This window comes from Nycticebus coucang, chromosome 5 (genome assembly GCF_027406575.1).
Source record: "Nycticebus coucang isolate mNycCou1 chromosome 5, mNycCou1.pri, whole genome shotgun sequence".
Lineage (NCBI taxonomy): Eukaryota > Metazoa > Chordata > Mammalia > Primates > Lorisidae > Nycticebus > Nycticebus coucang.
The window spans coordinates 25,489,186-25,516,704 of record NC_069784.1 but is presented as its reverse complement, the minus strand read 5'-3'; the positions used below and the strand labels follow the sequence as shown (position 1 = coordinate 25,516,704).

Below are 27,519 nucleotides of genomic sequence, written 5' to 3'. Positions count from 1 at the left end.
TAAATGTAAAAAGTAAAATTTGAGTAATCCAACTTCTATACTTTTATAAAACAACAACAAAGTTTGCACAGTTTAAAATATATTAAAACATAAAGCCTCTCTGCCATTCATTCATTCAATAAATACTTGTGAATGCCTAATATAGACCAGATTTGGAACTGTTTTTTAAATTATTGCATACTTATTAAATTAAATTAATTTTTTATTTCAGAATATTATATCATAATATAATATTTCAGAATATTATATTATGTTTTGGTTGCATAATTTGCTTTTGCAAATTTTAAGTCAAAGTTTTAAATGTACCCTTCACCAGAAAGTATGCACTATACCAGTTAGGTGTGAATTTACCCAACCTATCCATTCCCTCTCACCTACTTGATTTCTGTTGAGCGCACCTCCATATGTGTACATAAGAGTTGATAGACTAGTTCCAATTTATTACTGAATACCTACAGTGTTTGTTTTTCCATTCTTGCAACACTTCATTTAGAAGAGTGGCCTCCAATTCCATCCAGGTTGTTACTCAGAAAATACTGGATCACCATGTTTTTTTTTTTTTTTTTGTAGAGACAGAGTCTCACTTTATGGCTCTCTGTAGAGTGCCGTGGCCTCACACAGCTCACAGCAACCTCCAACTCCTGGGCTTAAGCGATTCTCCTGCCTCAGCCTCCCGAGCAGCTGGGACTACAGGCGCCCGCCACAACGCCCGGCTATTTTTTTTTTTTTGTTGCAGTTCAGCCGGGGCCGGGTTTGAACCCGCCACCCTCAGTATATGGGGCCTGCGCCTTACTGACTGAGCCACAGGCACCGCCCCTGGATCACCATGTTTTTAATGGCTGAGTAGTATTCCATGATATACATACACCACATTTTTTAAAATCACTCATGAACTGATGGACACTTGGGTTGTTTCCACATCTTTGCAATTGTGAGTTGTGATACTATAAATTTTAAAGTCCAAGTGGACTTGGACTTTAATTTAATTAATATTAAAGTCCAAGGTGTTTTTTATAAAATGTCTTTTTTTTTTCCTTTTGGGTAAATCTATTTTGGTAGATCTATTTTTAGTTTTTAAAGGTATCTCCATACAACTTTCTATAGAGGTTTTCACTAGTTTTAAGTCCCTCCAACAGTATACAAGTGTTCCTTTCTCTCTGCATCCACCCAGGCACTTACTGTTTTGGGACATTTTGGTAAGAGCCATTCTTACTAGAGTTAGATGATATCATATTGTGGTTTTGATTTGCATTTCTCTGATGGTTGGAGATGTTGATCATTTTTCCATATATTTGTTGGCCATTAGACTATCTTCATTTGAAAAGTTTCTGTTCATGTCTTTTGCTCACTTTTTAATAGGATTGTTTGATTTTTTTCTTATTGATTTGCTGGAGTTCTAGTCATCAGCCCTTTATCAGACGTATAGCATGCAAATATTTTCTTCCATTCTGTAGGTTGTCTATTAATTGTGTCCTAGCTAGGCAGAAACTTTTTAATTTGATCCAGTCCCATTTGTTTATTTTTATTGTTGCTATGATTGTTTGGGGGTCTTCTTCATAAATTCTTTGTCTAGGCCAATATCTATACAAGTTTTTCCAATATTTTCTTCTAGAGTTCTTATAGTTTCATGCCTTAGATATAAGACTTTTATCCATTATGAGTTAATTTTTGTGAGTAGTGAGAGAGGTGTTAATCCTGTTAGAATCCTTTACATGTGACTATCCAGTTTTCCCAGCACCATTTTTTGAATAGGGATTCTTCCCCCAGTGTATGTTTTATCTGCCGTGCTAAAGATCAGATGAAAATTTGAAGATGATTTTATCTCTGGGTTCTCCATTCTGATCCATAAGTCTATGTCACTGTTTTTGTGCTAGTACCATGCTGTTTTGGTTACTCTAGCCTTGTAGTATAGTGTGAAGTCTAGTGAAATGATGCCTCCCAATTTGTTCTTATTACGTAAGGTTGCATTGCCTATTTGGGGTCTTTTCTTGTTCCATACAAATCATAAAACTATTTTTTCTAGATCTGTGAAAAATGAAGTTGGTATTTTAATGGGAATTGTGTTGCATCTGTAAGTCACTTTGGATAGTATAGCCATTTTACTAATGCTGATTCTGCTGATCCATGAGCATGATATGTTTTTCCATCTGTTTACATCTTCTGTGATATTTTCCCCCAGCGTTTCACAGTTCTCCCTGTAGAGGTCTTCTGCCTCCTCAGTATTTTATTTTCTATTAAATATTTTCTATTAAAGAGAAAGATGTTGCATCTTTGATTTCATTCTTAGCTTGACTGCTGTTGACATATATGAAAGCTGCTGATTTGTGTACACTGATTTGGGAACATTTTTACTACTCAATGGCTACCTAGCACTGTCTTGACAGTTTTAGAGTCATGCAGTAAAACAAAACAACTTTTGGGGGAAGTTTTGGAGAAATTTTCAATCTGGTAAAGGAGATAACATATCTCTTCAAGTAGAGACCCATTGCAAAAGCATAGCTCAAAATTTGGTAACTATTCTGGGCTGACTGCCCTGGGTTAAGGGTGTGGTTGGAATGACTTTGCTAAAGGGTGTCTTGAATGTCCTTTAAAAATCATATTTAAGAACCCACCTGGAGCTTCTACATTAATACTAATTATGTTTTCTGCTGGAATAAATGCCAAAATCTTAGCTTTATGAATTCTTTTCTTAGGAAATATTCATTGGATCTCTCTAGTGTCAGTCTCTGGGCAAGTGTTGGGGATTCAGAGGTGAGCAAAGCATACCCCTCCCTTTTTGTGACATGTAGTTAAAGATACCCCTATCACTTGTGCTTGGAGGCCCAGGGTGGCCAATCTGACCTACACCCTGGCAGACTCAGGTGTCCGACGAACAGCTGCCACTTGAAACAGGCAGAAATGTATTCCGCATGACTGCAGAGGACCGTCTTCCACCAGGCAGTTGAAGCATGGAAGGCATTTGGACTCAGTGCTAGTAAGGCCTCCCCTGCAGTCAGAACTGTCCAAGACAAAATGGGCTTCCTGGAAGGATTAGAGTTTCGATTAAGGGGGCTCTTCAAGCCCTGACTTAATGATCACTTGGTGAGAATGTTGCTGAGGGAATTCAGACACCAGCTGGTGGGAGTGAGACTGGACCATCTTGTAATTCCATTCCAGCTAGAGAGCATGCGATTTCATGGACTCCATTATGCCTAATTCCCAGTGCTCTGGCATTTCCTGTCTGCTGCTGGCGGGAGGCCTGGGTTCACTCCTGCTCCCTAGACATGTCCCCAGAGCTAGACATGTCTCCAGAGTTAGTACAGAGCTGCTGCATGGCCCGATTTCTACCCAGGCAGGCAGGCAACGAGCCCTGGGGCCTGATGAGGAACCCTAAGCCTCCGAGATAAGCTGCTGTCCTGGTGTCTTGTGCTGAACACCACTCCTCCTCCCCAAATCCCAACTCCAACAGGTTTCTTCTTTCAATGACCCCGAGGTCACTGTGGCTTGTGTCTTGCAAGGCAGGAACCAGACAGAGGATGGGCTGTTTTGTACATGTTCCTCAGTCTGTCCAAGTTTGTACTTCCTTTAAAAGATTTTTCACTTGTTATTTTTTTGTTTTTTTCCCCTCTTTCCATTAACTTAAGAACAACAAATCCTAGTTTGCCAAGGGACAAAAACCCTCCCATACCCAAAGGATTACTTCTCAACCCTTTAGTCAACACTTTCTGAGTGCATTTCCAGCCTAACCTGGCGTGGGTTCTATCAATGAGATCACTCACAGAGCTTCAGAAAAAACAGTGGGGACCCGTGGCCTTGATGTGAAAACCACTCTGACTCTGCTCCTATATGTTGCAGACCAGGGGGCAAGTGATGCCTGTGGGGGGTGTGCCTATAGCCAAGGCCAGGTGCTGAACTAGAATGCCAGCTGTCGTGATGTGGTGGGGCTTGTCAGCAGGTCCCTGCCTCACCACGTTGAATGAACTCATATCCAAAACAGCTTCACATGATGTGAAATCCACTCTTAGTGATCTGGAGTTGGTGCAAGGCTCACTTCTGGGAAGCCCTGTGGAGTCTTAGCAGTAGGGGGAGAAAATTGGGCTTTGAGTCAGAACACTCCATGATCAGCTGTTAGATCTTGGTCCAGCCTCAGTTTCCTCATCTTTCAAATGACATCTCAACTTCCTCTCTTGCTTCCTCTTCTGCTTCTACTCTTCTAATTTCCTCAATAATCTGCCCAGTTGCTTAAAATTATTGCCTTTAGCAATGTCACTTACTAGTCTCAGGGAATTCTGGTTAAAAGGAGGGGGCACCATGGGATGCCTGTCGGTACTCATCTTAGCAGGGCTTGCTTTATTGCATGGTCTAGCAGAGGACTCAGATTTGGAGTGGAGACACGATGGGATCAAGTTTGGAAGATTCTGTTGGACAACAGAGAGGTGGGCAGAGTCTAGGGAAGGAGGCAGGGCAGTGAGTGACCTTGGAAGAGCAGATTCAGGGATCACTGAGAGGCAGGCATGGTGGTGAGTACATGTGTTTTCTGCCTTATCCCATCCAAGGGTATTTCCAGGGTGGGTATTTGGACAATTCTCCCCATCCCCACCCCAGCCTCCTAAAAGCGATGTGGCAAAGGCTTCTATTTACCTCCAGCTGCTGCACAAGGGCTAATTCCCACAGATAAGACAAGGGAGCTGCTGAGTTTAAAACCCAGGCTCAATTCTGGGAAGCCTTGCAGAGCCTTGGGAGTAGCGGGGGAAAGCTGGGCTTTGAGTCAGAGCACTTGGCTCTAGCCCAGCTCTACCATGACCAGCTGTGAGATCTTGGTCCAGTCCCACTTTCCTCATTTTTCAAATGACATTGGCCTTCTGCATCCTGCTTCAGGTGACCTCACAGACTTCTGTGATATCAACTATAGCTAATATGCCAGAGCCTCCTTAATACGTATTGCTAAGCCAGACCTCCCCCTTCGGGTCCTAACCCATGAACCCAAACTTCCTCAAACATCTCTGTTGGGATTTGCAGGCCCCTAGAACTCAAAACACCTGATTGACTTATTTATTCTTCTTCCCAAACCTGGTCCTTCCTCTTCCTCATCCTGCTTAAGTGAATGGCACTGTCATCTCCCCATGGCCCAGACAGAATTCTCAATGTCTTGCGCTAGCTTCCCATCGCCTCCCACCTTCATCCAGCCACAGGTCCTGCACAGTCCTGTTACACGCCTCATGCACCCCATCCCCCATCCCCAGTGCCACGGCTCCAAACGGAAATCCCCTCCTCTCTCCTGCATCACTCCATATTTTCTTTGTCTCACCCCTCAGTCCAGAGCCCCCGCTGCGTGATTATTCTTTCTAACCTGTACACCCTATACATGCCCCTCTTCTATTTAAAACCCTTAATGATTACCCATTTAGTTTCCTTAGGGTAAAAGTCCAAACTCCTTAACATGTCCTAAAATGTCCTCACCTGTGCTCTGGCCCCCAAGTTCCTCTCTGGACTTATCTATCTCCTGTCTACCTCTCTTCCCACACTTTCCGCTCTACCCCAAGCCACACTTAACCTCTCAGACCTGGGCCCCACTTTCTCTCTGGAAACCTGGATATCCTATGCCCTTGACCGGCATTCCTTTGACCCCCCTCTGTGCCTGCTCAGCTCTGACTCTCCCTTCAGGAACAAGATACACATTCTTCCTGAGGAAAACTTCTTGGTTCTCCTGGGCCAGAATGAGCATACCCCATGGCCCTTAGGCCTGGACACTGTCTATTTCCCTCCGGAGTCTGTGAGCTCCTCAGGTGTGGGCCATACCCCTGGCCAGCTGTCCCCTCAGGGCCCAGCGTGTACCTAGCACATGATGAGTACTTGCTGAATGAATGAATGAGAGTCTCCGTCATCTCACAGAGCACTCATGAGCATTAAATGTTGACATGTGAAAATACTTTGCAAGCTGTAAATGTGTTAGGAATATTTTTGAGAATCAAAGGACTCAAGGAGAAATGAGTATGGTAGGCCCTTGGACATCCCCTCAAACAAGAGGGATGTTGAGCTGTAATGTCCCAGGAGGTTGGGAGAGGTTTGGGACAGCTGTGCATATGCCACCTAAATGACCTGAGACTACCTGTGAAGGAAAATGAGCATCCTGAGACATCATTTTACGTCCCCTATGCTCAGGGAGGAATGCTTTGTGTGGTTTTAGAACAGTCAGCCAGCCAATCAGGCCCTCAAGCAGTGGGCACACATATTCACAGCTTGAGGCCACAGCTTCCTCAGGTATATATGATTCTTTAGGAGGTAGAATGTGCAGACTTCTGGGAGAATAAACTCGTAGTCCTCATTAAAGATGTAGATTCGATTTTGATGACATTTGCCAGAGGCCCTGGGAATGGCCATGTTCTCCTGTCCTCCTTCCCTTGTGATGCCTCGCCTCTGTGAAGAGAGGGAGAGAGAGGGGATAGCCAGTGGAGAACAGAGTGCTGCTACATTCCGAGGGCTGGGCACAAGGCCTGGTCTACCTCCCTTCCCTCCCTGGATGCCCTCCCCTTGGAGCAGAGGTCTGGGAAGCTGCTCACAGTTTAGGCTAGAAACTGAAGTGAGGGGGCCATCTATCCCTGAAAACGAATACTTATCTCAGTCTCTCATCACCCCATGGGCTAGAAAAAGATAGCATTTTAGTCCATTTGAGCTTCTGCAACAAACTGGGTTGCTTTTGAAAGATAGAAATCTGTTGCTAAGAGTTCTGGAGACTGGCAAGTTCAAGATCCAGGCACTGGCAGATTTGGTGTCTGGCGAAGCCTGTTTTCTGGTTCATAGATGGGAACTTCTTGTCATGTCCTCACAGGGTGGGCTGGCAAGGCAGCTCTTGGGAGCCTTTTTTATGAAAGGGCTCTAATCCACTCATGCGAGCTCTGCTCTCCTAAGCTAATCACCCCCAAAGCACTGCATCCCCCCCCAACACTATCACATTGGGAATGAAGTTTCAACATATGAATCTGGGGGAGAGCACACACTTTCAGACCATAGCGGATGGTGGCAGAGACAGAGGAAGAGAGAACGAGGCAGGCCTCAGTGTGGGGGCAGAGTGTGAATGGGGTGGCCAGTCATGGACGTGTGGATGTTTGCTGAATGATTGATGAACAAGTCCTTGCTAACTGCAAAGGGATGTTGTAAAAAGTGGACCTTTGATGGCCTCGGTGGTGTGATCATGTTGGCAATGGCATCCACCTTGAGGGAGAGCCAGAAGGATGTGAATAGGAGGATTTCTTTCTCCTTACAGCCTGGTGTGGCTTAAAAATTAGAGTCTCCACACGTGCAGAGCATTAATGAATTAATTAACCATAGGTGCTTATTCCATACTGTTATGGACTGAATTATGTCACCCCCAAATTCATACTTTGAAGCCCCCACTTTCAATATGACTGGATTTGGAAGTAGAGCCTCTAATGAGGTTATAAATGTTAAGTAAGGTCATAAGGATGAGGCCCTTATCTGAGAGGGTTGGAGGCCTTATAAGAAGAGACACTATAGATTTCTCTCTCTCTCTTCTGGGTACACACAGAGAAAAAGTCATGCGAGGACACACCAAGAAGGTGGCTGTCTACAAGGCAGGAAGAGAGGCTACACCAGTAATGAACCCTGATCTCAGACTTCCAGCCTCCAGAACTGTGAGAAGATAAATAAATGTCTGTCGTTCAAGCCACCCAGTTGATGGTGTCCTATTATGACAGCCCTAGCAAACTAATACAAATGCCTACTGTGTGCAAGTTCTCTGCCCTTGGGGACTGCAGAAGAAGATCCCCTCCTGGGACCCCTGGTCTCACTGGGGTTTTCCTGTTTGGGTTCCATTCTTTGGGTTTCCATAGGCAGCATTTCTTCCCGTGACAATATCATTGAAGAGCAAATTGTGGTTTTGAGGGAAGTCATCCCTCATCCTCATGAAAGGCCACGGCCACTCTCCCCCGCTCCTCTTTCTTCCCCTAAACCCCGAAGCCTGTACATCCAGGAGGTGAGAAGGAGAAGCGCCCTTCTCAAGCTCCTGCCACTCATGGGTTCTGCCAAAGACAGATTCAGATTCTCATCCTGTCTGGCTCCAGACAGGCAGAGGGAAGACCTAGGCCCTCAACTCCCCTGCTCTTCCCAGTTCACTGTGTGAGTGGTTTAAAATGCTTTGTTTTACTTAAAATAGAACTCCTGAAAGGCGCGTGCGAGTGCGCACGCACACACACACACACAGACACACACATGACCTCAGGCTTTCTCAGCATTATCATGACTTTTTTCCCCCAAGTGTTAATTTTCAGAAGGAATTGGATAAATTTCCCCAAATAAAGAGATTTGTCCAAAGAAGGCCCAAGTTATTGAGATAAGTTACCATGAGCAGGATTCTGAGCTACAAAGGAGTAGAGAGCTCAATTTATATAAAGTTTATATAAACCAAGTTGGGGACCTCATTTTTTTTTTTTTTTGAGAGTCTCACTCTGTTGCCTTCAGGTAGACTTCTGTGGTGTCACAGCTCACAGCAACCTCAAGCTCTGAGGCTCAAATGATCCCCTTGTCTCAGTCTCCCAAGTAGCTGGGACTACAGGTTCCCAGCAAGTTTTTTTTTTTTTCTATTTTTAGTAGAGATGGGGGTCTTGCTCTTGCTCAGGCTGTTTTTGAACTTCTGAGGTCAGGCAATCCACCCACCTCGGCCTCCCATAATGTTAGGATTACAGGCGTGAGCCACTGTGTCCAGCCTCATGTATTCTTTACAATAGCTTGTATGGAAGATATTATCATCTCCATGGTCCCAATAAGGAAACTGAGAGTTAAAGAAACAAATTAGTCTGGGTGCCACTGGCCATTACTGTGACCACCGCTCCTCGAAATGGTGCTGTTCACAGGGCCTGGATCTCCCAGTTATGTCCTCTGGGAGGGCTGCCAGCCTGGTGCACACCAAAGGACTTTTGTAGGAAAGCAGAGGTGGCTCCCACCACAAGTCCCGCATGGCACACGTCTGAGCACAGAGAATTGTGCGGAGTCAGAATTCAGGCAGTGGCCGGAGGGAAGCCTGGCTTCTGGAGAGAACACCGGGGTGTGCTGCGTCCTTTCCTCCCTGCCCCAGTCTCTCCACGAAGTCAGGAAGAAGAAGTCCAAAGAAAAGTTGGAGAAAGAAGAACAACAGCTTTTTAAACTGATAGCCCTGTTTTCGTTGTGTGAATTCATAATCCGTAAAGAATTAGGAGTTAATACTTAACAAGGATTAAGAGCTCACAAGTGGAATGTCTTTGCTACCTAAAACGGTCTGTGCGAGGAGCTGAAGTCAAAGGTACACTGGATTTGAATGGCACTGAGGGGCGCTTGTTGTATAAACAGGCCATGCACTCCACAGAGGAAGCTCAGACGGCTAACCAAATGTGAGATACTCAGCCTCACTAAAATGTACAGAAAGGCAGGTTAAAGGTGAGTTATAATTTTTTGCCTTCCAGATGACATTTACAGTATTTAACAGTACCGTCCTGGGTTCATAGTTGAGAGAGTGAACTGGGCCCCATAGCGCCTTCTCTTTCACTCAGAGACCCGTTGAAACAGGAGAAAGATATACAAAAAGGGTGCAGCAGAGGAGTTTTTTGATGAGTTACTGGAGGATGGAAAGCAAATAGGATGGAATTGTCAGATAAACTAAAGAGGGTGGGGAGGAAGCAGTATCTGAGGGGTAGGAGGATGCTGAATGGAGAACAGCCACCCTCCTGGACAGGAGCTATCTTCCTGAGGGCTCTGAACAGGTGCATGACACTTGTGTCAGCTTGCCTGAGCCAAGGGGTGCCGGATTAAACATTTCTGGGTGTGTCTGTGAGGGCATTTCTGGTTGAAACCAGCATTTGAGTCTGTAAACTGGGTAAAGTAGATTCCCCAGGAAGCGGGTGGGCCCTATTCAACCTGAATAGAAGGAAAGGCGGGGAAAAGGAGGAATTTGCCCCTTTTGCTCTTATCTGCTCGCATGAGTAGGGACATAGGTCTTCTGCCCTTAGACTGAGATTCACACCATTGGCTCCCCTGGTTCCCAGGTCTGCAGCTTGGACTGAAATTACACTCCCGGATTTGCTGGTCTCCAGCTCGCAGAAGGCAGATGGTAGGATGCCTCAGTCTCCATCATCTAGTGAGCCAGTTCCTTGTAATAAATTTCATCTGTCTATCTGTCTATCTGTCTACCTACCTACCCACCTGTAACTTATGGATTCCGTTTCTCTGGAGAACCCTGACTAACACAGACATCCAGCTCTGAGGTGACAGAAAGGAGACATGGGAGTGGAGACTGACCAGCAGTTGGGGTGACTGTCTCAAGGGTCACCTGTGAGCAGCTGACCTGGTTGCCCACCCTCACTCCTACCATCTCCCTATCATGGATACAAACTCAGAGATGAGTTTTGCTCTTTAAGAGAACTCAGCAGTCTATGTGGGGAGACCTAGGGTTCCTTGAGTGAAGTTGGCCCCCAAGAGTGAAGGTTTTCTTGTTTGGCCCCAAGAAGGGGAAAGAGGGGGGTTTGGGAGCAGCCCATCTACCTGTTTTCTACCCTATGACCTAAAGTGAGGTCATGCTAAGACTCTAAATGGAATGGGTAAGCCAAAGCAGCCAGAGCTTTGGAAAATAAACATTGCGGGGAGGCACCTGTGTCTCAAAGGAGTAGGGCGCTGGCCCCATATGCCGGAGGTGGAGGGTTCAAACCCAGCCCTGGCCAAAAACTGAAAAAAGAAAAAAAAAAAGAAAAGAAAAGAAACATTTCAACAGAAGGGTTGGAAGAAAAAGTTAAGGAAATATTCCAGAATTCAGTGCAGAAAGAGAGGACAGAAATTATGAGGGCAAAGTTAAAAGACAGGTAGAACCAATTTAAGAAGTCCAACATCCATCTAGCAGGAATTCTAGAAAGAACAGAGAAGACGGGGGAGGGGAGGAAATAAATCAAAAGATACAAGAGTCTTCAGATTGGAAAGACCCACTGAGGATAGAGCAAAAAGAATTTTAAAAAATACTTATACATTGTTATAAAATTTAGACCATGAACTTTAAAGAGAAGATTCTCAGTATTTCTGGGGTGTGAAGAGAGCTACTGAAGAAGAATAAGAATGAATCGGGATTTGGACTTGACAGAAGAGTAACAGGTGATCCATCGATGCCTTTGTGGTAGTACCATTTAGAATCATCAGCTCAACCAAACTATTCACTAATCTGTCAAGGCAAATAGTTTTTCATAACTACGTTACTCAGTTCTTCAGTAAATAATATTTATGCAATTATAATATAAAAACTGATTATTGATTTTTAGAATTAATTTATACCAATTCTGAAAGACTACCTGTGTGTGTACCCAGTAAGATGAGAGAGGAGTCCAAGAAAGAGAAATGCATGGAATCCAAGAATCATTAAGAATAATTCAAGGGTGTAAATAAGATAAAAAACAAAAAACCATTGTAGCACCTGTAATACATACCTAGAAGACAATGAGACAAAATTAGGCCATTCACAAATGATGTGCTGAAGAAATTGGATGATCTTCATGATCTAGTGAAGAGGGTATATATTTCTATTGTAAATTAGTTAAAAAATGGAAATCAAGTAGGAGAATTCCAGAAAAAAACAAAAATCAGGAGTGTAATTCTAATGCCAATAAGAAGCAACCTAAATTAAGGAACTGATAAGGGTAAGAAAAGAGAATTCGTTTTCTTTTTTGTGGCCTGGGGTGATTTTCTTTCTTATTTAATTTTTCTTCAATAAACATTTTATATTGATTTTCACGATTATAAAAACTGTCCATTGGCTTTTAATACTTAGAATCAATCTTTAGGCAAAACATGGAGAACTCAACCTTGGTTTCAGAATGGAACATGGTCATGACAAACTCAAGAAATAAGAAAAGGAACGGCAGGGAGGGCAGAAGTTGGAAGGTGAGGGAAGTAGGAAGAAAGGGTGGCGGGGAAAAGTTAAGAGTCGCTTCTCTCCGGAGTGAGGAGTCAAGTGGAATACGGTTGGTGAGAAGGACAGGCTAGCACAGACTCTCCCATGGCAGGAGTCAATACTGCCAGAGTCGATAAATCAAGAAAAAGGTATAGGTCCACTCTTTAGTATTTGTGGCAACCGCTTAAACAAAGGAAACCAGAACTGGCTAAAGTTGGTTACCATGGTGATTGGGACGGAGTGAGGACGGGGAGGAGACTTTTCCTAGTGTTCTGTACTCTTTGAATGTAATTTTCATCACATATAGATATCACTTTTAAAATAAAGCTGGAAAGAATAATAATGTTACTAGTAATATTAGCCAGTGTTGGCATTGGAGAAGAAAAATGACTTGCAATACTGTTTGCAAGAGTGAAAAGTGGAATTGGTCCAAACTTTTTGAAGGGCAGTTTTAGAATACCAAAAAGAATCAGGGTCACCCTCTCGTAATAATGTTATATAAGTTTCCAAGCCACTTGGATGATGTTGAGCAGCGTGGAGCTCCAGCAAATCAACCAAAGAGGAGGCAGGAGGATACCTCCATTGCACATGCGTGTGAACACGCACACACCCGTGCTCCTGTCTGGCCACACGTCTCACACAGTGACTCACTAAAATGGAAACATCAGCCACCCCGTTCTTAGAGTTCTCCCATCTCCAGCTTTTATGCTTTATCGTGATCCTTACATGGAAAATGGTCTCCCGGGGTTTCTCCATCCTTACATGACTCATTTTAGTTTACTTTTGTGGAAGCAGCTAACTTGGAAGCTGAGACTTTTCCCTCTTGCCGGAGTCTGAGGCTAACCACAGTGTTCCACAGCCGCTGCGTGCTGGCCAGCCACTTGGAGGCATGCCCTTGTGTCTGTTTGTCCTCTGCTTGTGGTTACTCAGAAGAGGCCCAGTTCGTGTTCTGAATGTGGCCAGCCTATTAGAGACACAGCCCCCCTGGCCTGACAGGCTCACTCTCCCCGTGTCATCGCTGATGTTATGGGAAAAAGAACATCGCCTTGAGATGGTCTCAGCAATGGCTGTCCAACTTGGTTTGTGTGGAGCAGCCAGGTTCTTCCCATGATTTGGTGATGTGACTCCTGGGAAATGCCTATGGTTGGACTGTGTGTATATATATCTCTCTTTTTTTTTTTTTTTTAGAGAATAGCACTTAAAATAGAATTACTCACAACAACCCTATAATATCCACTTTGGAAGAGAAAACGGATGCTCAGTGATGCTACATCAGTTGTCTATGATCATTCAGATAGAAAGTAGCAAAGGAGGGATTGAGGTCCGGATCTTCTGATTCCTAACCTTGTATTTTTCATACTATCCTGTGTGCACGTTTTTTATATTAGATTACATTGTTTGTGTTTGCTAGGTCAAGTCCAAGTTGTAGTCAAGCCCTTCACCAGGAGGTGTGCCATATATCCTCACATTGTGCCCATTAGGTGAGAGATTATCAATCTCCCTCCCTCCTCTCTCTCCTCCATTTGAATTTAATTGTATTTTTCTCCCACATGGGCAGGTAGTGGTTCATCTACTGTTTCCATTGAGTGTATTGGATACCTGCATATCCATTCTTGTGATACTTTACTAAGAAGAACGTGTTTCAACTCCATCCAGGTTAACACAAAAGATGTAAAGTCTCCATCTTTTTGATGGCTGATTAGTATTCCATGGTAGACATACACTACAGTTTATTAATCCATTCCTGCATTGATGGGCATTTGGGTTGATTCCACGTCTTGGTGATTGTGAATTGAGCGGCTATAAGCATTCTAGTGCATATGTCCTTGTGGTAAAATGATTTTTTTTTCTTCTGGGTAGATGCTGAGTAATGGAAGGTTATTCTGTGTTTGATTAGAGACTGTTTTTTTAGCGTGATAGTTGTTGGGATGGCACATAAAGCTCTTCACTCCACCTCAGAGTTCCATGAAATTCCTGTCCTGGTTGCTGCTATCCAGCATCTCACTTTGTTGGCCTTCAGACTAAATCCTAAGTCTGCTACTTACCAAATGTGTGTACTTGGTCAATTTTGCACATCTCTGCATTTCTTTTTTCTCATCTTTTAAGATGTGGATAATAATATTTATCTCCAGTAAAACCTCATCAGTATGTTGTGAGGTTTAAATGTGACAATGCACATCAGGCACTAAGTTGGAGCTCACAGTGGCTGGTGACGGAGGCTGTCAACGTGAAGAGAGTTGTTTTGAAACACATGGACATGTTAAACAGCCCATCCAAATGTCCTGTTCAGATCGCTTCCTTTGAACTATTCTCCTATCTTTTCAGATGTCAACTCATCTTCAGAATATCAAGTTAATTAGTAGCTGGTCGTGCTTCTTTGTAGAGACAGCAATCTCGAGCTAACAAACTCTCTGCCAAAAGCAACTGTAGACTGTTGCTATGTCCCAGACACTGGGCGTTCAATGTGTGCATACACAGGTGACAGCACAAGACATCATTCCTTCTTGTCCACAAGGATACCGTTGCTTAAGGAAAATGTGAGCTGTGTGCATAGTACACAGGATAGTTTCATTGAGACAGAACTATCTAGAAACTAGAAACTCCTTTCTAGTAGGGAGTGTGTGCCAGTACCACAGAGGAGTGAGCACCATTTGTACTCAGCAAATTCATGCTTGACAAGTTCACAGGCAAACAAGTGGAGGCTATTATAATAATAACAGCTTTTGCACATTGGAGAAAATGAAGGTCAGACAAAAATCATGAACTTTGGAACTCTTCAAAGTAGGGTGAACAGGAGGCTGGGTGAAAAGTAGGCATCTGTTTTTTGTTTTGTTTTTTTTGAGATAGTATCTCAAGCTGTTGCCCTGTGTAGAGTGCCATGGCATCACAGGTCACAGCAACCTCCAACTCTTGGGCTCAAGTGTTCCTCTTGCCTCAGTTTTTCTATTTTTATTTTTAGTAAAGACAGGGGTCTTGCTTTTGCTCAGGCTGAACTAGTGAGCTCAAGAAATCCACCTGCCTCGGCCTTCCAGAGTGCTAGGATTACAGGTGTGAGCCACTGTGCCTGGCCAGGAAAGTAGGTATCTTGTCTACAGCAGGAGGACTGTGACACTGGCTGCAGCCATCAAATGGTAAGAAAAAGTTAAGTCTTTGCCTATAAATTGGGTACATGTGTGAACAGGAAGATAGACACAGTCCACTTGAGAGACTTGTTCTTCATGATAATATAAAGTGACAACACCCAAATGTACGTCTGCTGTAAACTGAGGGTCCTGTAGTGCACCGAGGCTCACAGCAGGCTGCGAGCGTGTATCCACCTGGGGACCTCCGAGAAGGCAGCCGTCCCAGGCCTGAAGGGAAGAAGCACACTGCGTCCGGAGGAAGGATGGGGAGAAGGAGGGAATTTCTCTGGCAAGCTAGGGAGATTCTGAGCAATCAGGTGCACTGAAGGAGACACGTGTCTTCAAGCCCAAGTCAGTGAAAATACTTGGAGTAGAACTCAGAGTAGTCTTTGTAGCATTTAAGAGACCTGGGCTCATCCATTAAAAGTATTGAGAAAGTTCGTAATAGAAGATGTAAGAGAGAAAAGTTTAAGTCAAAACTTTGGAGTAGTGGTGTGGAAACAGAGAAGAGGGAGATGATTTTGCACCCCGCTTCCAGGGGACATTTGAAGATTTCTGGAGACATTTTTGGTTGTGACAGTGAGGGTGAGGATGCTGCTGCATCTAATGGGCAGAGGTGAGGGATGCTGCTAAGCCCTCTAAAATGCACGGGACAGCCCCCCTCCACCCCCAAAGAATTGTCAGTATCATATCAAGATGTCCCCAGGGCAAAGGCTAAACACACTGGTTTGAGCTGTTACCCTCACACCAAATGTATCAACCATTAAACAATGTCACTAGTTGAGGGTGGTGCAGGAGTGGGGTGCCAGCCAAAGAGGTGGTGGGTTCAGGTCTGGCCCTGGCCAAAAACTGTGAAAAAAAAATTTCCTAAAAATCAATGTAACTAGTTGAGCGAAAAAACATCACAGGTGGGAACAGAAACAGAATAAATAATGCAATTAATAAAATCTTACAAATGAGAAATCTTGGCTTTTCCTCACAAACTCCTTATCCCTAAACTTTTCAAGCATGAAGTGAGAACAATTCAATAGAACCATTTTTTTTAAAAAAGAAAGTCCTACAAAATTTTATAGTGACAGTATTGTAGCCTTTAAGCATATGTATTATTATTCTTTGTAGTTCATAAATTAAATGAATTGTCTTATTTAATATTTCCAATTTGGCATAATTGTCCCAATTTCATGGCCATGACAGTTTAAATTTTAATGTTTTTTGCATATCTGCTATGTGTCAGGCTGTGCTACGCACTGGGCTTGTAATTAAGATGGATAAAAGTTTAGACTTAGAAGTTCAAAATCTCTGGCCCAGCATGGTGGCTCATGCCTGTAATCCTAGCACTCTGGGTGGTCGAGGAGGGCAGACTGCTTGAGCTCAGGAGTTCGAGACCAGCCTGAGCAGGGACAAGACCCCTCCCTTTCTAAAAGTAGGGATTGAGTGTTGTGGCAGGTGCCTGTAGTCTCAGCTACTCGGGAGGCTGAGGCAAGAGAATCACTTGAGCCCAAGAGTTTGAGGTTTCTGTGACCTATGATGCCACGGCACTCAACCGGGGGTGACTGAGTGAGACTGTGTCTCAAAAAAAAAAAAAAAAGTTCAAACTCTCCAGGAGGGCACAGACATTTAGTGAATATAGTAACAGAATTAACACAGCCACAGGACAGAACTGAAGTCATTTGCCTAAGGTTACAAAACTAGCAATGGGCAGATCTGGAACTTGACTCCTGGTCTTCTGAATCACCAGTAACTGCTCTACCTAGCCATAACAATATAACTCCTTTAGCTTTTCCAGGGAAATAAAAACAAAACAGAAAGCAGTCACTCAAAAACACATGCATAAATTACCAAGTGGGCGAAGTGTAAAATCATTGTGGAAATTGTGGTCAGGGCAGGATATTAAAAGGGAGGATAAGACCCAGCAGAACAGAAGAACAAAGAGCCCTCTGGTTTCAAACCCACCATTGGGCTGTTCTTGAGGTTTGATGGTTCTATGAGGCCCACGCCCCTGGAGTGATCTGACTCTGAGTTGGAAGAGCAGGAACAGAATCTCTTGTGGTCAGGCCAAGTCCCTTCAAATGCAGCCCAGTTCCCCTCCTCACGTTGAAGCCAGTGTGAGGATTTCTCCATGTAGGGAGATTGTCTTGGGTGGGTGGGAGGAGCTGCTTAACAGCAGGGAGGTAGCTATGAGGGGAGACGCCACAACGGCCAGCTTCTCCAGGACTCAGATTCCTCTGGTCAGCTCCTTCCGCCTCCCGCCCTCCCCCGCATCTGGGTAGAAATATGAAACTGCAATTTACTCCCAGTAACTCATTCTGATGACAAACAAGAAGTCGATTCCAACGACCTAGCTTTTCACAGCTGTCTGCTTCCAGTTCCCGGAAGACACACTTTCCGCCATCCCCACTTGCTTCAGAGGCTCTGAGACGGGCGCTTGCAAGCAGCACCGGCTTCCCTGGAGGAGTGGACCAAGCCAGAGTGGGCCTGGAGCTGGTGCCCAGGGGCTAACTCAGTCCCTTTGCGCTTTGTGTCAGTGACACAAAGTACAGGCCAGTCAGGGCCTTGTCCCCAGGGGAAGGAGCAAGAGGTAAACTTGAAACCCAACTTGTTGGTGCATTAGAACTACAGCAAAATCTGGATGTTGTCAGGGCCACTCCCCCCCCACCCCTACCCCACTTCCTTGCCCCTGAGGCTGAGCTAACGCCATGTTTATTCTGTCCAGCCCTGTCACAGTGGCCGCAGGTCACTGGACCGGACAGGCCCAGCCTGGGCCAGTCACACCCATTTGGAAATGGCACCTTGAGACAGTGGATGCACCCAGACTGGAGATTCTGCACCCCTGCGCTGTGTTGAAATTGCCCAGGGAATCTGGAACACACACACACAGTTGGGACTGAGCTACTGACCTTAGACCTGCTCCCCACAGCCTCCCACTGCAGCTGGGAGAGGCACAGGGGTCAGAGAAACAGACAATGAGGGGACCTTCGGAGAGAAGCTGGAGGTAGAGACAACTCAGGTAGATGGAGACACCTCGGGTAGTTTCTCGTTCCGCGTTCCTCAGGGGGTTGCAGCTCCTGCCTTTGAGTTGTCTTTTTAAGACATTTTTTCTGAAGCTTCCCTGAGTAGCTTGTATCACATACAACGAAGCAAACCCTCACCCAGCCATTCTCACAGTCCAGCCATCACTTCTCACAATCCTGCTGATTTTATCTCCCCTGAGCCCAAGAGTTTGAGGTTATGGTGAGCTACGACGCCATGACACTCAACCCCAGGGTGACTAAGACTTTGTCTCAGAAAACAAACAAACAAAAAGTTAAAATAAATAAGTAAATAATACCCTGTGTTCAGTTTTCTCTTCCGAAAAACAAGTTCTCCAATATCTTCAAGTGTTGGGCACCTTGGTGACTTCTTCTACAAAAGGGTTGAGCACCTCCAATGTGCCAGGCACCAGGTTCGGTGCTAGGGACGCAGGATGATAGGTGGTCCCTGCCCGCATGGGCTTGCAGTCTAATGGAGGAGCCAGGATGTTTGGATCTGAATCCTTCCCTGCCTGCCCCCTTCCTCCCACCTCTTTCCTGTGGAGTGGGCTTCGCCAGGACTTTTAGAAAGTGTTAGCAGGGACAAGGGAAGACTCAGAACACCACATTTTAGGACAGGCAGGAAACTGAAATTAAACTTGTGGCTATAACCACCATCCACCACCCCCCAGCATAAGGAGATTTATGCAGAAGCTGACAAAGTTCCAGAACCTTGCCAGAAAATGATTATAGCCTCCTTCCAGTCCTTTTGAAGAAAATCGTAAATCTTTTTCCAGGCCTACAGAAGCAGCAAATACAATCAAACAAGCATTTTTGCAACTCCTCTGACATCAGCAGGATATTTAACAGACCATTTCTAGAGGCTGAATGGAGGGTTAGAGAGGGGCTCACAGAAAAATGAAAAGAACTGTGCCTATCAGTTGTAAAGGTAACAATACTATAATGGTGTTTTAATTAACATATATTAATTATATTAATCAATATTATATTATTATATGCTATATTATATAATAATATGTTATAGTATTATATATGATATGTTATACAATACCATGTTATTATATGATATATGATATATTATATAATAATATGTATATTAATATTAATTATGATAATTAATATTAATTAATTACAATAATATATGCACATATTGATACAGGACAGGTGGCACCCTAGCCAGCTCAGCCAAGCCCAGGGGAAGACCAGCTGCTCCACCTCAGTGGTGTTGTTGTGGTAGCAGCCAGCAGAGGAACCAGCTTGCTGGAGGGTAGGCAAGGGGGGACCTCCCCCCACCCCAGGCTCTAGTAGCAGAGAGGCCGGATAACTGCTGGGGAGACAATGGTGCCTTGGTGTCTCCTCCCCTTTGCAGTTATGACTGAGCAGGGAACCCCCATTTCCTATGCCTGGGTCAATTACCAATGCCTGGTAAGTTTCCCAGGCCTCAATCCCATGAAGGGACTGTGTCCATTCATTAATACATTCATTCACCTTGCCTGGGGGAAAGGACTGCATCCATTCATTTCCTGGCCTCAGATAACTATAAGGAATGCATGCGCCTATATAAACCTCTGGACAAAGATCCCGGAGAGAGACAGAGAGAAAAAGAGAGAGCTTTTCTACCCCGACTTGGGTTTTCTCTCTGCCAGGAGCTTTGGTGTTTGTGCATTCTTTTCTGTAAGAGAGAATGATCTGTGGTCCGTGGATTCATTCTTCGAATCACCGAGACCAGGAACCTAGAAGATGAAATTCCAGTATTAATAGACTTACGTGTATGTGTGTGTATATATATACAGTTTGTTTGTTGCTCTGTGAAGAATTGCTTAAGATATAGTACACTTCTGTTGTGTGAATCACTGGAGTTAAACATAGGAAAGGAGTATGTTCTTTCAGTGTTGGTTAGATGCCATCAAAGTGGAGTGTCATAGAGTAAACTCGGCTTTCTTAAATTCGAGAGAAGAAACTTGTAAATAAAGTAACCAAACAGCTCATCTAAAGGCTTGCTGTCTGATTCTTTCCCTCAAGGCTGAAACCAATTGCCCAGTATCAATGATGATTATCTCTGGAGACTGGACACCTGCAGGCTGGTGGGGGTTCATCGCATCTGAAGATTCTCTGAGCTTGCAAGTGAGTCTCCATTTGGGGTTCTGGTCTGTCTGCCCCCTTCTGCACGCAGCTCCTGGCCCAGGTGGGTGGCCTGCAGAGATAGCACTCGGACTCCCTGCGCCAGACCCACAGTTGGGAGGCAATGACAGAAGGTCCTCCGGAGAGCTGGAGGGAAGTGAGGTGGGGGGGGGTCTATCCAGCCCCTGGCCCCAGTGGCTTGACAGGGGCTGGGTTCCTTTAAGGACAATGCAGCTGCCATGGACTGACATTTCCTCCAGGGACAGCTCTCATGGGGCTCAGGCAAGGACCCCTCCCCTTCATCTTTAGGCCTAGCCGTGGTCACACACCACTGCCACTCCGGGTTCCCTTAATCCTGCTTAGGCCTTGTAAATAGTCCTTCAATAAACTTCCTCTTAGTCACCCTTTGAGTGTGTGTGCCATCTGTCTTCAGCTGCAATTCTGACTCAGACACTCTCTGAATTGGACTCGAGGAATTTCTGAAATTTCATTCAACATTTATTTTAGCAAAAAGGTTTTGAGCACCTACTTTGTACAAGTGATAAATACTTAAACACTTAATAATAATATCTAAACATTTTTCAGTGCTTGTGGTACATACAAGTACTGGACTAAACAATTTATATGATTCATTGTAACAGCTTTGTGGGGAGGTATTTTTAAATTTCTTTTCAGGTATGGAAGCCAATGTGCATTATACTTAGATCCGTTGTCTAAGGCCACAACACCAGAGAGCAGAAGAAGCAGGATTTACATCCAAAGAGATTTCATTTTTAAGCCTGTATTTTAAATGTCCATTGTTTATGGCCTCTTATACACCATGCTAATGATAATAGAGTATACAGAGAAACGCAGGCAGAGGAAGAGAAAGGGACCCTACCACATGTTGAGCACTGGGGACAGACAACGAGGCTCTGATTTCTGAACTTAAAGTTTGGTGGGGGCACAAACAGCTGGGTGACTAGGTTTCCCTGGTAAACTAGAAGAGTGTTATGGGAGGTGTTATGTGCTGTGATATGCTGGTCAATGTTTAACAACTGGTCCCCACTTCCACAGCAGAAGCCCTGATGTATATCTAGAGTCTGCCAATTTCTGTAGTGTAAATGCTTCTACCACAGCTGACTTCAAGCTGCCAGTATGACACACTGAGCGGGGAGTTGGGAAGACATGCGCACAGTTGGCTCCCAAAGCCAGTGCAAGCCTGCTTCAGCACATTGCAGAATTTATGTGCAAGGATGTGTTTGGGGTACCACAAGTTGATAAGATCTACTGGAGTATAAGGAACAAGCAGCGAGAGACAATGGAGTCAGGGTCAGGATGAGGCTGGAGAGGAGGCAGCAGAGACCACGCGAGTGGCCTGTGGCTGACTGGTTAAAGCTGCACTGTCCAGTTTGGGAGCCACACAACTGAGCATTTGACATGTGGCTATAAGTGTGAAATATACAGTAGATTTTGAAGACTTAGTACAGAAAAAGAATGCAGAATTTATCATTAATACTTTTTATATTGATTATGCTAAATATAATTTGTAGGAAGTCTTTGGTTTGGCCTGAACTCCTGCACTAGGGCTAACAGGCCAAACCAAAGTAGAGTTACTCGTGCTGAAGTTTCACACCACCAAGCCAAAACTAAGTTGTTTATCTGAGCTTCCGAGAAATCAGGAGGGAGAACGATAACAGCCAAGTCCCCAAACAAGCCAGTTGCAGCCAACATGATAAAGCCCTCTCCTTTAACCTTGAAAAACCAATCCACTTTTTGTTCTATTTCTGCTCTCTTTAGCCCTTTCCTATCTAGAAAGCCAAGCTCCTCCGCTTGGCTCATCAGAATATTCATTCTGTATTGAAGAGTGAGATTTTGCTGGATTCTAGAATCGAAAATAATCACTTCTCAGGATTTTGGCTAAGATCAAGTACGGAACTGCAAATACATTCAATTTAAGATCTTTAAATGAAATATATTATAATTTTGTCTTTTGAAAATTACATGTCAAAATCATAATATTTTGAATACAGTAGGTTAATCACATATATTCTTATAATAAATTTCATCTTTTCTTAAAATGTGCTTACTAGAAAAATTAAAATTATATATGTGGCTCACATTGTATTTTTTTGAATAGTTCTGGGCTAGAGGATTTGGACTTTGTTTAATAGGCAATGGAGGGACCTAATCAGGCTAAAAAGCTTCTGCACATCTAAGGATACAAGAAACACAGCACACAGACGTCTTCAGATTGGGAGAAGACATTTGGATGTTACGAATCTTACAAAGGGCTAATAACCAGAATCTACAAAGAACTCAAGCAAATCAACAAGAAAAGAGCAAACAACCCCATTAATCTTTGGGCAAGACATATGAGCAGAATCTTTCCCCAGGAGAACAGATGAATGGCCAACAAACACATGAAAAAATGTCCATCGTCCCTGGGTGGTGCCTGTGGCTCAAAGGAGTAGGGCGCTGGCCCCATATGCCGGAGGTGGCGGGTTCAAACCCGGCCCTGGCCAAAAACTGCAAAAAAAAAAAAAAAAAAGTCTATCATCCCTAATCACCAGAGAAATGCAAATCAAAACAACCTTGAGATATCACTTGACTCCAGTGAAATTACCTTACACCACAAGGTCTCAAAGCTTCAGATGCTGGCGTGGGTGCGGAGAGAGGAGAACACTTGTACACAGTTGGTGAGAGTGCAAACTAATACAGCCTTTTTGGAAAGAAGTATGGAGAGTCCTCAAAGAGCTAAAAGTTAACCTTCTATTTCAGAGGTTCTCAACCTGTAGGTTGCAACCCACAGGAACTATATTAAATGCTCGAAGCATTAGAAACGTTGAGAACCACTGTTCTATTTGATCCTAGAATACCATTACTAGGTATCTACCCAGTAGGGAAAAAATTGATTTATTGTAAAGACATTTGTACTGTAATGTTTATAGCAGCTCAGTTCATAATTGCAAAGATGTGGAATCAAGTCAAGTGCCCAAAAACCCATGAATGGATTAATAAACTTTGGTGTAGCCACAGCATGGAATACTATTCAGCTATAAAAAAGATGGAAACTTCGTATCTTTTGTATTTACCTGGATGGATTTGGAGAATATTCTCCTTAGTAAAGTACTTCAAAAATGGAAAAGCGAACATCCCATGTACACAATACTAAGTCGAAACTGGTAGATTAACAACTACATGCCCACACAAGAGAAAAACACAATTAAATTCAAGCGGGGGGAGGAGAGAGTTTGGTAAATTCCCACCTAATGGGTACAAGGTAGGGGTATATGGCACACCTGCTGGGTGAAGGACTTAACTGCAACTCAGACTTCACCTTGCAAATGCAAGCAATGTAGCCGAATCATGTGTACCCTTGTATTAATATGAAAAGATAAAACAGGCAACAGAGAGGCTTAGAGTGGTTTTAAACAGCTATAGTCTGCTTGCCATAAGCCACAGTCTGCTGCAGGTGTCACGTGGAGTTTGCCGAGCACAGGCTGGAAAGGAGAGGCCAGGCCAGAGGAATTAAGGCTGTGCAGGGGGGAATGAAGAAAGGCGGAGCAGAATGGACGAGGAGGGGTGGCTGATCGTACGTGGAAGGTGGGCAGAGAGAGGGAGCAAAGATGACACCCGCTTTCCAGCCCAGACAACTGTCTAGCTGGGAGTGGTAATAACAGAGGCAGAAGTAAGGAGGGATGAAGCTTTTGGGGGGAAAGTAATGCGTTCAGTTTCTGATACGATGAGTCTGAAGTGCTAAGTGAACTTGCAGGTGTATGGTAGACACCTGATCACAGGGGTTGGGTGTCCTATTTGTTCCATCTTAAAACATACCCCAAATCAACCATTTCCTTCCACCTCTATGGCTATCCCCTAATCTCACCACCATGATCTCTTTTTGGGATTGTTGCTATAGCCTGCTAGCTGGTCTCCTTGCTGACATGTTTGCCCTGCTTTCCTCAAGCCAACGGCACCTACTGAGGGTGAAAAAGTGCTCTTGGGCTTAGGTGATTCTCTTGCCTCCGCCTCTCGAATAGCTGGGACTACAGGCACCCACCACAATGCCCAACTATTTTTGTTGTTGTTGTTGCAATTTGGCCGGGGCCAGGTTCGAACCTGCCACCCTCAGTATATGGGGCTGGCGCCCTACTCACTGAGCCCCAGGTGCTGCACAAAGCATGTCTCCTTTACAGACTCACAGATTGCTTGATCCTTAGAGGCGCTTACATAGTACACCAAATAATACAAGGTTTTCCTGATCATAATGGAACTTTTTCCTCACTTACAATCTACTATACTCAGCAAAGTCAGTGCTAGATAATAAGGAAAATGAATCCAAGAGCTCTAACTCCCTTAAATTGTTTTACTGGTGTACTCAACCATGAAGTATAATCTTTATTTTCAGAACTCAGGGCTGGAATGCAGGAAAATCAGCTTTGGTGGACATAAAGCTGTTAAGACCTGGGCGTGGTGTCCTGGTACATTAATTATGAAAGCCAGACCAGCGACACTAAGAATAACAAATAGGTTCAGATTTGTTTTTCAGAAAATCTGTGTTTAAAAAAAAAAGAAAGTAAAGAAAGTTTGTGCTGCTTGGACTTGGATTTTCTTTCTTTTCTTTTCTTTCTTTTCTTTTTTTTTTTTTTTAGAGACAGAGTCTCACTTTGTCGCCCTTGGTAGAGTGGTGCCGTTGTGTCACAGCTCACAGCAACCTCTAGCTGTTGGGCTTAGGCGATTCTCCTGCCTCAGCCTCCGGAGTAGCTGGGACTGCAGGCGCCTGCCACAAGGTCCAGCTGTTTTTTTGCTGCAGTTTGGCTGGGGCCGGGTTCGAACCTGCCACCCTCACTTATATGGGGCCGGTGCCCTACTTACTGAGCCACAGGCACCACCTGAACTTGGATTTTCAATTTAGTCCATGAATTATTACGATCTTTGCCCTGCCCCCCAACTGAATCCTCTGTTCTTTGAGCCCCTTGGCACTCTCCTGCTCACTGACACTATTTCACCGCGTACCCATAGATATGAGGGTGCACTAAACTTCCAGGACAGCCGGGCCTGAATTTGCTGGAGCTTCCGCTTAGAGAAGCTGGCCCGCTCCAGCGACTTCCAGCTCTCTCTGGTCAGGTTGCACCCATCAAACAGAAGGTACCAGAGAGGATCCAGGACCTGTCGCCAGAAGGAATTCCAGGTGGATGGCTCAGCTGCCACATGCTCCATGAAATAAAAACCCCTCCCAGCTTGAGCACTCTGCACACTTCTCGGAGAATCTGTCCCTGGTTTTGCACTGAGCACAAGACCAGGGTACAGACCACCATGTCCATAGAGCCATGGGCCACCTGGTGCATGTTCTCCCCAGAAGCCACCCCACAACGCTCAAATTGCAGATGTTGGTTCTCAGCAACGCTCTTGATCAAAAACTTCTCAAAGTTGGGATTGGGGTCAACACAAGTCACTCTGGCCCAGTGCCACAGCCCACCTCCAGCAGGGACAGCTTCCCAGAGGGGCCCACAAACTCCTGCAGGTTGCCCAAGAGCTCCATCTTCTTGCTTGCCGTTTGTTCGTTGTATGTCACAGTGAAACTTGCCAAGAAATAGGGAAACCATTTTTTGCATATCCAGCACCACAAGCCCAGAAAGTTCATCAGGAACACGGGAAATCCCAGGATGTAGACGGCCAGCCGAGAATAAAGATGGTAAGCACCATCGCTCAGAAGAGAGGAAAAAACAGACCCACACTTAGAGAGCCCTGTGTCCTTAACTGCAGGACACAGGCTTCTGGCCCTTCACTTGGAAATTAAGTGTAGTTCAAGGAGACAGATATGTGTCCCAGGTTGACTAGGGGTGCACTGTGGATTGTGGGTGTCAACATGACTGGATTAAGGAATAGCCAGAAGCCTGGCAAAGCACTATTTTAGGGGTGCACGTGAGGGTGTGCAGAGATCACTGTGTGAGTCTGAGCAGATGTGTGTGTGTCTGTCCTCAGAGTGGTGGGCACCGTCTAGGCAGCCGGGCCTGGGAAGAGCAGACACAGAAGGCCAACCGGCTCCTCTCCGAGGCGTGGGCCACCTGCACCAGAGCAGAATTCCGCCCTCTTTCGCATCTCCCGTGTGCAGTCTGCCTTCCATCACAGGATGACACAGCAAGAAGGCCCTCACCGATGCCTCTGACCTTGCACTTCCCAGCCTTTAGAGTTGTAAGAAACATTTTTTTTCCCTTACAAATAATCTGGTCTGTGGTATTCTGTTTTGGTAACACAAAACAAAGCAAGACACGGAGGCTGAGCGGGGGAGGGGCGAGGAGGCACGCCAGCAGTGGAGGAGGGTGGGGTGCGGGAACGGCTGATCTGATCCAGGAGGGAGCAGCACCCCAGAGGCTGAGCCGGCGGGGAGGGCGCACAGAACCGGAACCCCCCAAAGGGGAGCTGGTCAGGGGTGGAAGGGGAATTCCAGAGTGGTCATCACCCTACGAATCAGGCAATAGCGCCGGAGTCCTGAAGTAGAGTAAGCAAAGACCTCCCCAAAGCCACAGAGACATTGCTCATGGAATGCTCAGGAACACTGTGGGGTCCCCTGCAAGGAGCAAGAGGCTGTGAGAAGAACACAGTGCCCGCCTTATCCTGGATTAGGACTGGACTCTCGGGTCAGGGTGTCTCTGCTGCGGGTCCCGTGTAAAAGCACTAGAGCCTCACGCTGGGCAGTGGTGGGTGCAGTGGGCTAAGGCCTTTCATCACCTTCCCCCAAAGAGGTCCAAAGTAAGGGCTCTGATGGAGGCAGAGGTCTGAGGGCCACCGTGCCAGTGTGGGTCTCAGATGGCAGAAGAGATGAGGGTCCAGGTACTGGAGGTCATAGGTCGGGCAGGACACATGGAAGATGCATGCTTTCCCCCCTGACCCAACATGGCTCTTGCTGTCCCAGGCTGCGCCTTGCCCTGGTCTTCCTGGTGGATTTTTCTGGAAGATTTCTCAGGAGCCTCAGCTACCAGTTAGGACATCTAGAAGACAATAGAATGCGAACTGAAAGGCTGCTTAAAAGATTAAATATAGGCTTGGCGCCCTTCACTCAGTGGTTATAGTGCCAGCCACATATACTGAGGCAGGCTAGTTCGAACCCAGCCTGGGCCTACTAAACAACAATGACAATTGCAACAAAAAAACAGCCAGGCGTTGTGGTGGGCACCTGTAGTCCCAGCTACTTGGGAGGCTGAGGCAAGAGAATCACTTAAGCCCAAGAGTTGGAGGTTGCTGTGAGCTGTGATGCCACAGCACTCTACCGAGAGCGATAAAATGAGACTCTGTCTCAAAAGAAAAAAAAAGATTAAATATGATGAATGTATATGAAGTGATTAGAATGGTGCTGTAGATCCAATCA

The 27,519-nt window shown here is 45.0% G+C and overlaps 1 long non-coding RNA gene and 1 pseudogene across 1 annotated transcript; one reads left to right on the top strand and one right to left on the bottom strand.

Moving 5' to 3' along the window:
* Positions 1-9,279: 9,279 nt before the first annotated feature.
* LOC128586794 (uncharacterized) lies at positions 9,280-26,318 on the top strand. Its single transcript, XR_008380299.1, has 3 exons — positions 9,280-9,408; positions 20,073-20,174; positions 26,136-26,318. It is a non-coding gene; the product is annotated as an uncharacterized LOC128586794 (long non-coding RNA).
* On the bottom strand, positions 25,151-25,856 carry LOC128586793 (putative methyltransferase-like protein 7A; annotated as a pseudogene).
* Positions 26,319-27,519: the final 1,201 nt, after the last annotated feature.